The 9,802-nt window shown below is 40.5% G+C and overlaps 1 protein-coding gene across 4 annotated transcripts in view; it reads right to left on the bottom strand.

The window, feature by feature from the left end:
* Nucleotides 1–8,907, bottom strand: part of LOC127582999 (gasdermin-D-like) — a 34,550-nt gene extending 25,643 nt beyond the window's left edge. For 2 of the 4 annotated variants that reach the window (XM_052038676.1, XM_052038681.1), the window contains exon 1: nt 8,789–8,876. The gene's annotated coding sequence lies outside the window, so the exon portion shown is untranslated. Of the gene's footprint in view, nt 1–8,788 lie in introns of all 4 variants that reach the window. The other 2 variants (XM_052038678.1, XM_052038679.1) reach the window with 2 other exon arrangements.
* Between the last annotated feature and the right edge of the window lie 895 nt (nt 8,908–9,802).

The raw sequence follows: 9,802 nt of genomic DNA on the forward strand, positions 1-9,802 counted from the left end.
CTCTCCACCATACATCTGTAGAAATTTGCAAGAGTCTTTGGTGACATAAATGTCCTCAAACTCCAAAGTAGAGCTGCTTTTACTTCATCTATACTTGCACAACCATCCTATCTGTACCACCAATATCAACCACAATATTGCTGGTGTCAAACTCATTACCATTCACAATCACAGTACTGTCCTCATCACTCTTATTATCACTTAGTACCCTTAACCACATCACTAACCATGGCCGCATGCCTTTTTGACAACCTCAGCCGTGCACATTTATCTGGTCTCGTTGGCTATCAATGCGCTGACATTCTGCTCTCCAGCACATTTCTTCTTCAGCTCTAATAACACAATCTCTTCATCGGTCTACATTGACATCAACCTCCCCTTCCTCCTGTTGATGTCACTCGTCACCTCAAGCTCACCTGAGTGCCTTACTTCCAAGTGTCCTTTTGACGTTTCATGCCACAGGGTGTCTATTGCCTTTTATGTTGACCTAATCCCATTTTAGAAATAAAAACCATCTCACATTCTGAGCAAAAACCTCTGACTGCCGCGCTCAGCTACCCTATCCGCGCGAACTTGCCCCATTTCACCGAATCTACATTTGACAAAATGGCGTGATTTTTGTCTACTTCCTATACCATCTACACTTTACACTGATTTAATACTGGGGCGGTGCCTTTCAGAATGTTTATAAAACCCAATAAATGTCAAAAATTACAGATGTTTTAAAACAGCCTGGTAGTAGTTTGTTCTACTATAACCTTTCACTAAGCTCACCCCTAACTACACCAGCTGTGTCACTGCTTCTACTACCACCTTTCCCACTATTGCTGGCTCTCTAAAATGTTAAAATGTCAAACTGAGAATTAAACAAAAAAGGTCTTCGCTCTTCTAACGTCAACTTTATCAATTGTATCCTCTTCTTGTACACCTCCCTGACCACTATCAGGGAGTTAGTTAAATATCCTTAAGAGCTTAAACTTTCTTGGTTAAGATAAAGTCCTCATCAGTTGTTTGTGCACACAGAGTTTAAGACCAGCCTAGCTAGGCCTAAATTGATCTGTCCCTTGGAGACCACAGCAGGGAGTTCTTTATCCACAAACCCCTACCAGAAATGAGCAACCCCCAGGGAGACACCCAAGTTCATCTTTTATTGTTTTGATTGGTCCAGGCCTTGAATCCAGCTGCTTCTAGGAAAGGTCCACCGCTGGCCGAAGTCATTGCCCGGAAGGAACCACGTAGAGGTGGGACCTGCACGCTTATAAAGTCTAGTTCACAGTGATTCCCTGACGGAAATTGAAACCAAAGCTGCTCAGTGGGAGAGGCCACCACACACCAATATCTAGAACACTTGCACGATGGATTACCTTCCTATAGCAATGGAAAGGTACAGCTGTGCTATCTCCAAATCCATTTACTAGATAAGCAAAACAACATTCTTCTCCCAAGCCAACATTGAGACCCCAATTATCCTGAGTCAACTGATGTCACAAGCCTTACATCAGATTCCCAAAGTGGACATTCTACACCCAGTTCAATTCCAGCAACAGATTAGCAGGTAGACAGAAAAAAAGATCCATGAATGTTCTCAAAGCTTTTTGAAAATGGATGACATCTCCACCATCCATGGGGCTGATCAAAATGAAGGAGGAGTTTTAGAAATGCATTGAGGGACTTGTGTGCTTTTAATGGTGGCATAAACCCCTCCCACCCCTCCCACCCTGTCGACACTCTCTGCCCCACCTATAGAAGAATTATATGGTGCCACATTGGTCACTGCAAAGCCCATAGAACGAGTCATCCTTAACCTCCTATTCAGAGAGACTGCTTAAGAAGATAACTTCCAAGTACAGAAACTATCATACTGGGTACATTACAGTACAGGGAGATTCCACAACACAGCTTGCATTTAAACCTTTAATGTAGCCAAACATCCCAAGGCTTTTCACAGGAACGTTATCAAAGCAAGAGATGAGGAAAGTTATAACACCAGAGATGTTAGCACATTGGAAGAGTTAATGTCCAGAGGGAATGTTTGCCTGGATGATTATGCCAGTAATTATCCAGGTAAACATCCAGGATAATTATTACCTGGATAATTAGAGGGGGATGTTATTCTGACAGAATTAAGGTAAAAGGACGGATGTTGTATTTAGAAAATTAGAATACAATGACTTTTAAGGGGTGTTTGAGGAAATTCCTGTGAAGTTTTTCTAATATTGGCTCTGCCAAATTAATAAATTTGTCATCAGCTCTTGGATTTCATTATCCCCTTTGGTCCTGTAAGTGTTAATGTTGCTATTAGGTCAATAGCTCAGGGAAAATGAGTGCACAAGTCCCCTCACCTAATATCAATAGAGAAAAGGTCACAGCCTATTATTTCAAATTATTTTAGTTATGATTGAAAGTGGGACCTTTAAACTGTCCTTGAATCAATCATTATACTGTTCTTAATTATGTAGTAAATTTGCTTGCTAGGACATCAACATCTTTCGCATTGAAATAAGTGCAGAAATAGGCCATTAGGCCAACGTATATGTTCACCAAAAACCTCCTGCCCCCTATTGCACCTCACCCACCAAATCATCTTTCTCCCTCATCTACTTCTCTAGCTTCCCTCTAAATTACAAATATCTTCCAAACACAAAGGTTTCAGGATTGATTCATTATAAGAAAGGCTCTGGTGTCATTTGATGGGAGAGAAAGGTTTAAGGAGAAATGTCATAATGAGGATAACTCTGATGTACAATAGATGCTTGTTCAAAAAACTACCATCAATTCCATCATCTACACATTCAGCAAAGTGTGCAAACCTTGTCCGACAAGGCATTAGCAGAAAAACTTGAGGAGATGAGCTCTGCATGACAGAAGACGATTTATGAACCTCACAGACATCAATCCTGACAGAAAAATAAAACCCATGTGGTATTTTTAGGTTTAAAAGTAATTGAATTCTTTTCTTCTACAATCCTGCTCTCCTGAGATATGACAGGAAGTCCCCTACAAATAAATAAAAATTCTAAGTCTTTTGATACGTAGCTTGATTGAGTAACTGTGCCAAAAACCTGTCTCTTAGTTCCATAATTGCACAGAATCCCAGCAAGATACAGCTCTAAAGGACAATCAGCCCCTTGTGTCCATGCAGTCTCATTGATAGAACTATCCATTTAGTTCCTTGCTCTTTTACCAAAGATATGTCACTCTTATTTTTTTTTCTCTCCCTGGAATACACTAACCAATTAACTATTGGAAGTTTCTGTTGAATCCACTTCTGTCTGATAACATGATAGTACATTCTCGATCATAACTCTGCATAAAAATGTAATACCTTCAACTACTGGTTTTTGTTTTTGTCAGTCACCTTAAATCTATGTTCTCTGGTTCCCAACTTTTCTGTATGGGAAATGACTTATTTACTCTATCAAAACTTCATGAATTTGAACAACTCTAATAAATTTCCTCTTAACCTTCTATAGGCTCAGACCTTTTATTAACTTTGTCTGGTACCATGCTAGTGAGTATCACGTCCACAGGGCATCAGTGATCACTTGTCCTCCCGTACCCTTCTGATATTACCTATAGCACTGGAAAAGTATACCAACACTGACTAAAGACTTGTTATGTCCGTAAGGACAAGAGACAATAATTTGTTAATACAACACATTCACTGAAGGCTTGTGGATACAGCTGGAATACAGTGTACAGTTCTGGTCTTCTCAAGGATGGATGTATTGCATTGTAGGCAGTTCAGAGGAAGATTGAGGTTGATATCTGATTTGTTTTAAGTAAGGATGTGCAAACTGGGCCTTTGCTCTTTGAAACCTACTGAATACTAAAAGGCTTGGATAGAGTGGAAATGGAGAGGATGTTTCCATTATTAGGAGAGTCTAGGATCTGAGAGCAGAGCCTCAGAATAAAGGGATGTCCCTTTAGAACTGAGATGAGGAATTTCTTCAGCCAGAGGGTAGTAAATCCATGGAATTCATTGCCACAGAGGGCTGTGGAGGCTGTCATTGGGGGTATTTAAGGCAGATGTTGATAGATTATGGGGAAGGACAGGATAATGGGGTTGAGGAAAAAAATCAACCATGGTCAAATGGCAAAGCAAACTCAATGGACTGAATGGCCTAATTCTTTGTCTTGCAGTCTTATGGTCTATACTCCAATTGAGTTTAGAAGAATGAGGTGAACTTTTGAAACATATAGAGATCTTAAGGAGTTAGGTAAGGTGGATACTGTGAGTATATTTCCTTGGTGGAGAATCTAGAAGCAGCGAACATAGTTTGAGAAGATGTTGCTTAGGGAGGGGGTAGTGGCTGGGGCTGGCAGGGTAAGCTACTTAAGATGGAGATGAGGAGATTTTCTTAGGAGACTGTGAATCTTTGGAATTCTCTAGCTCAGAGCTGTGGATGTTAAATCATTGAATATATTGAAGGCTTAGACAGATCTTTTGGACTATGAGGAGGCAAGCGTCATGGAGATCTAGCAAGCTTGATCATCCGTGACCTTAGTGAAGGACAGAGAAGCAGCCAACAGATCTACTGTTGCTCTTTCTTATGTCCTAGTGCTTCCTGTTACTACACACCTTAATCATGCCAAAATTACCTTGAAGGTGATACCATGATTATGTGTGGTATGTGGGAATAATATCAAGAAACTGATGTTGCCAGTCCTGGTGCTTCGATCTCCCAACCTGGTGGCTGTGATTATAACTTGAGTGTTACGTAGAACACGTTACTTCATTGGAGAATCTGTGGTCTCATGTAAATTCATATCTTGTAGCTTCTTTGTTTTCCCTTGGACAGATTTAGAACAAACCACACTAGAAGAACTGTTGATTCTTTACAGGTGCTACAAATCTTGTTTTGAACTAAACCATTCTGTACAGGAGTACATTTTCTTAAAATAAAAGGTGCGTGCCTCTCTGCCTCTCTTTTGAAAAATAGCATGGAAGTTATTGCCCTGTGAATTTTCCAATATGTCTCTCTCATTCAATGTCACCAAAATCAGATTACCTGATTTATTATCATGTTAACATTTGTGGGTGTTTGTTATGCATAAATAGTACATAGTCTGGACAGTAAAGACACCTATGTTAGATTATTGTTTATTGACTACAGCTCTGCCTTCAATACTATCATTTCAAGCAAACTCATCTCCTAAACCTGGGACAACAATTCCCTTTGTAACTGGATCCTTGATTTCCTGACCACCAGACTGTAATCAGTAAAGATAGGCAGCAACACCTCTGCCATTACTATTCTCAACACTGGTGCCCCACAAGGCTGCCTCCTCTACCTCCTCCTCTGTTCCCTATACACTCACAAACTGTGTGGCCAGATTCTGCTCTAACTCCATCTACATGTTTGCAGATGATACCACCATAGTGGGTCGTATCTCAAATAATGATGAGTTGGAGTACAGGAGGGAAATAGAACTTAGTGACATGGTGTCATGACAACAATCTTTCCCTCAATGTCAGCAAGACAAAAGAGCTGGTCATTGACTTCAGGAAAGGGGGCGGTGCACATGCACCTGTCTACATCAATGGTGCTGAGGTCCAGAGAGTTGAGAGCTTCAAATTCCTTGGAGTGAACATCACCAATAGCCTGTCCTGGTCCAACCACATAGAAGCCATGGCCAAGAAAGGTCACCAATGCCTCTACTTCCTCAGGAGGCTAAAGAAATTTGGCATGTCCCCTTTGACACTCACCAATTTTTATCAATGCACCATAGAAAGCATCTGATCTGGATGCATCACAGCTTGGTATGGCAACTGCTCTGCCCATGACTGCAAGAAACTGCAGAGAGTTGTGGACACAGCTCAGCACATCACGGAAACCAGCCTCCCCTCCATGAACTCTATCTACACTTCTCGCTGCCTTGGTAAAGCAGCCAGCATAATCAAAGACCCCACCCACCCCGGACATTCTCTCTCTTCCCCCTCCGATCGGACAGAAAATACAAAAGCCTGAAAGCACATACAGTCAGGCTCAAGGACTGCTTCTATCCCACTGTTATAAGACTATTGAATGGATCCTTAGTACATTAAGATGGAGTCTTCACCTCACAATCTACCTTGTTGTTATCTTGCACCTTACTGTTTACCTGTACTGTAATTTCTCTGTAACTGTAACACTTTATTCTGCACTCTGTTATTGGTTTTACCCTGTACTACCTCAATGCACTGTGTAATGAACTGATCTGTATGAATGATATGCAAGACAAGTTTTTCACTGTACCTCGGTACATGTAACAATAATAAACCAATTCAATTCTCAATTCTCAAAATTGTCAGTCATGTTTATTCAATTACAACCGCAGTCACATTTCAAAAGTACTTCATTAGCTGCCACGTGCATTGAGGTTACGAAAGGCACCGTAGAAATGCAACTGTTCATTTTAAAATTGTTGTATGATACTGGTTAAGAAATATCTTGAATTTACATGCTCAAATTAGTATTATTTACTAAAATATCTATGAATATTCATAATGTTGTCCAGAAATTAGTTGATGATATTAGCAGATAAGTCAGAGGTAAGTTTTTTTATGCAGAGAGTGGTGTGTGCAGGAAAGCACGGCTGACAGAGGTTATGGGGGCAGATATACATTAGGGACATTTAAGAGACTCTTAGATTGACACATGAATGACAGGAAAATGGAGGGCGGTGTGGGAGCGAAGGTTTAGATAGATAATAGAGCAAGGTAAAATGTCGGCACAACATCCTGGGCTAAAGGGCCTGTACTGTGCTGTAATGTTCTATGTTCAGAGCTTTTCAAATGCTTATAGATCAGATTTCATTGCTATTAACCTGGTAAAGGGTAAAATATTAACACCAGAAGAAACTCCACTAAAATATGCTCGTGACTAGTTAACAGAATCATCATTGGGACATTGTCCACATCTGCTTTCTTAGAAATTCACTGGTTTATTCTCATCTTTACAAATCATTTTTGGCCTTGTCTCTGTAATTTCCTCCATCTCTACACCCCTTTGAGATTTTTGCACTCCAATTCTGGTCACCTGTCCATCCCACTTCCATCGCTCCACCACTGGCTAGCATGGATTCCGATACTCTTCCTGGAATTCCATCCCCAAATGACTTCACCTCTTTCCTCCTTTAGAAAGCTCAAAACCCACCCCTTTGACCATACCCTTGATCATCTGCATGAGGCTTGGTATCACATTTTTATTACTTTGTTAAGACTCCTGGGGAATGCTTTGTGGCATCACCCGCTAGGTTAAATGGAAATAATTACCCCAGAAGCTCATATGGTTTGAAATGTGAGTGAACAATGGGTAGTGTGACGAAACCAGTGGTGTGAAGTACAGTCAGAGTTGTAGAGTCATAGAGCATACGAATGGGCCCTTCAGCCCATGACATCCATGCCAACTTTTTTGACCATCTACACTAATCCCATTTGCCTGCATTGGGACTGTATTCTTCTCAGCCTTGACTATTTAAGCCTCTTAGACACAGTAATTGTATCTGATTGCTCCTTTGGCAGCTCGTTTCTGATATCAACCACTTCATACTTAAAAAAAAAACTTACCCCTCAGATCCCCTTTAAAACTCCTTCCTTTCACCTTAACCCTATGCTGTCTTGTTTTTGATAACCCTACCATGGGGAAAAGATTCTGACAACTACCCTATCTATGCCTCTCATAATCTAATATACTTTTATCAGGTGACTCCTTTCAGCCTCAATTACTGCAGGGAATACAGGCGACCCTCTCCGATCTCTCCCTATAACTAAAATCCTCCAGTCCAGGCAACATCCTGGTGAATCTCCTTTGCACTTTCTCCAGCGCAACCACATCCTTTTTATGCTGTGGCAACCCAGAATGACACACAATACTCCCAAGTAAATACACCCACCTTCACAGACATATTCATTTCACTCTTTATCAATTCCTATCACACAACAGCCTAAATATTCTCCAGTACTTCCTGTGCAAGAGCTCTCTTCGCCTTTGTCCAAGTCATTTTCCTTCACAGGCACTGTGTGTGTCCACCATTGTTCAAGGGTTTGACAGGGCAGATGGGAACTTGATGTTTTCCCCTACCTGGACTGTATGGAACCAGGGATCAGATCTCAAGGTAAAAGGCTGGTCATTCAGGACAGAGTTTGGAAGAAATTTCTTCACACAGTGGGTAGTGAATCTTTGGAAATCTTTACTTAAGAGGGCTCAGTCTCTGAGTAAATTTAAGATAAGGATCAATTGTTTAATTTATAGGAACTTACAAGATATTAAGGGAATAGAGGGATATGGGGTTAGTGCAGGAAAGTAGCACCAAGGGGTTAAATCAGCCCTGCTACAGCTGAATGGTGGAGCAGGTATGAGATACCTTTTTTTACCTTTTGTTAAGCTTTTATATCCCTGTGACCTAGTTCACAGAAGCACTTGCGATACCTAATCAGGAACTTCAGTGGTGAATGAGTTAATCCAGATTTAGTTAATCCATTTACAATCCATACTGCTAATCTTCAGAGAAGATTTTGCTGCTCTTCCTTGGGGAATGAACCTGGTTGTGGTTTAGCACAGGCTCTATTTTAAATCAGGTGTGGCAAAGAACAGAAGCTGCTCTACCTAAACTACCAGTGATTAGCAAATTACAAACACTTAATCATCCAGACAGGGCAGCCCTGCCCAGAATGAGAAAGATTTGTCTTTCTGTTATAGAAAAAACAGTTTTAAAATGGTAAAACCTGCCCAGACATGGAAAGACAACATAGAATAGAATATTGAAAGACAAACTACCCCAAAATAAAGAGTTTGAGACTTACCTTGATGGGAGACAAAAATTCTAATCCTTTATGACATTTTTCATTCTCTTCGACACACTTAAAAAGCCAGAAGTTCCACCGGATGTGGTTAAAATGACTTTTATACAGAGCAGATGCAAGTTCAGAGTGGAGATTGCAACATTTCGTATAGCTGCTTCACATGATCGGATGATTTGTACCAGTGGTTGGATAATATGAATCATACAGAATAGAAAAAGGTAATTTGGCCCATCATGCCTGTGCTAGCACTTTGAAAAATAATCAAATAGTCTCATGCTTTCTTTCCCCACCAAAGCCATTTCAATTTTTTTACATATATCTTTCTATATGGTGAGGGTCATTACAGCAGAATCAATCAATACATTCAAAATAGAATTGAATAAACACTCAGTTATTTACATGGTTAAGAGGAAAGAGCAGGAGAATGGGACTGACCTGAATGCTCTACTTGGAGCAGCACAGATTTGATGGACTAAACTCATGGCCTCTTTCTGTGCCATGACGATTCTCTATGGTTCTATTTCCTTTATCCCTTTCCTCGGTAGCCCTTTCTCTTGTTAGCCCAGGCAACGGACATTTCAGATTATTCAGCTAGAAGAGCCTTTACTTCCATTACCACGTTTGAACTTTAACAACAAGGGTTATGAGCAAATAAAAGAAGTGCATCATTATACAAATTCCATGCAATAAAATTTCCCATTATCCTCCTATTAGAACAATGTAATGCAATTGGTAAAACATTATTTTGTTTAATCTCCCTAGAGTTATTAATTTCAATTTTAGCAGAAGTAATTGTCTCCAAATAGAGTCCTACAGCACAGAAACAGGCCCTTCAGCCCAACTCATCCATGCCAACCTAGTTACCTGACCTGAGTTAGTCCCATTTGTCTTTGTTGGCTCATTTCCCTCTAAGCCTTTCCTATCCTTGTACCTGTCCAAGTGTCTTTTACCCACTTGTAATTGTACTCAGCTCTATCACTTCTTCTGGCAGCTCATTCCATATACCCACCACCC

The sequence above is a fragment of the Pristis pectinata genome, chromosome 25 (assembly GCF_009764475.1).
Source record: "Pristis pectinata isolate sPriPec2 chromosome 25, sPriPec2.1.pri, whole genome shotgun sequence".
In the NCBI taxonomy this organism is placed as follows: Eukaryota; Metazoa; Chordata; class Chondrichthyes; order Rhinopristiformes; family Pristidae; genus Pristis; species Pristis pectinata.